At 34.5% G+C, this 1,451-nt stretch overlaps 1 non-coding gene across 1 annotated transcript; it reads right to left on the bottom strand.

Annotated features, from left to right (window-relative positions):
* Positions 1 to 201: 201 nt before the first annotated feature.
* On the bottom strand, positions 202 to 308 carry LOC111818138. The gene has a single exon (XR_002822202.1). It is a non-coding gene; the product is annotated as a U6 spliceosomal RNA (small nuclear RNA).
* Between the last annotated feature and the right edge of the window lie 1,143 nt (positions 309 to 1,451).

Genomic DNA, 1,451 nt, shown 5'->3' with positions numbered 1-1,451 from the left:
TTCCTCGAGATCCTGCTTTCCTTTTACTTGTATTATACCTTTCTATTTGTATTTCTTCTTTTGAGTTCTTATACTAGGGAAACTATACGATATTTACACATGTGTGTCTGGTTTGTTTCACTTATGAGTATATGTTCAAATGGCATCTACTTCAATATAAAGGGTTCAAGTTTATCATTCTTAATAGCTGAATAATACTCCAAAAGTATGGAATGCTTCACGAACTTGCATGTCATCCTTGTGCAGGGGCCATGCTAATCTTCTCTGTATCGTTCCAATTTTAGTATATGTGTTGCTGAAGAGAGCACAGTGTTTCTCTTTTAATGTTTAGATATTTAATCCATTTTGATTTTAGTTTAGTGCTTGGTGATAGACCTGGGTCCAGTTTTAGTTTTTGGCATATAGAGAGCCTGTTTTTTCAGCACCATTTGTTAAAAAGACTGTCTTCCAGTAAGCCCTTTTGTCCCCTTTATGAAAGATAAGGTGGCTAATTTTGTTTGTACTTGCTTCTGCATCTTCTAATCTATTCCATTGATGGTTCTGTACATTTTTTTCCCCAATACCATGCTGATTTTATCACAGTATCTTCGTGTCACTTTGTTTTAAAATTTTTTACTGTACCTTGGTTTGAACTCAGGACCTTGTGTTTGTCATGCAGGGGTTTATTCTACTGAGCTATATCCTTGGTTCACAGTAGCTTTGCAGTATAATTTCAAATTAGGAATTAAAATGTCTCCTGCCTTGTTTTTGTTACACATGCTTACCTTTGCTATTCTAGGTCTTCTCTGGTTCCAAATAAAGTTTAGAAATGATTTCTCAAGGTCTACATGGTGGAAATTGAGAGGGATTGCATTAAATCTGTATAACAATTTAAGGAGTATGGCCATCTTGATAATGTTGGATCTTCCTATCCAGGAGCAGGGAATATCTTTTCATTTTCTGAAATGCTCTACAATCTCTTTTACAGAATATTGTAATTTTCATTGAATAGATCTTTTACTTCTTTAGTTAGATTAATAACTATTATATTTCATTTCCAGTATGCTATTGTAAAAGGTATTGTTTATTCAATTTTCCTCTCAGTATATTTGTTATCTATGTAGAGGAATGCTATTAACTTTGGGTACTGACTTTGTATCCTGCTATGCTACGGAATTTATATAGTAATTCTAGACACTTCCTGGTGGAGCTCTTTGGGTTTTCTAGGCAGAGTATCATGTCTTCTGCAAATAATGATAGTTTAAATTCTTTTTTACCTATTCTTATTCCTCTGTCTTCTCTAATAGCTCTTGCTAATAATTCCAGAATTATATTGAGTAGTAGTGGTGATAGAGGACATCCTTGTCTTGTGTTGAAGCCATTAGCTGGTATCCATTCTATTCCCCTGCTGAGTCAAGTTTATGGTCCTTCTCACTTTGCCCATTTCCTGTGAATCATGTGCTATGCCTTAG

This window comes from Octodon degus, unplaced genomic scaffold (assembly GCF_000260255.1).
Source record: "Octodon degus isolate 3935 unplaced genomic scaffold, OctDeg1.0 scaffold00080, whole genome shotgun sequence".
NCBI lineage: Eukaryota > Metazoa > Chordata > Mammalia > Rodentia > Octodontidae > Octodon > Octodon degus.
This window is presented reverse-complemented; position numbering and strand designations above follow the sequence as displayed.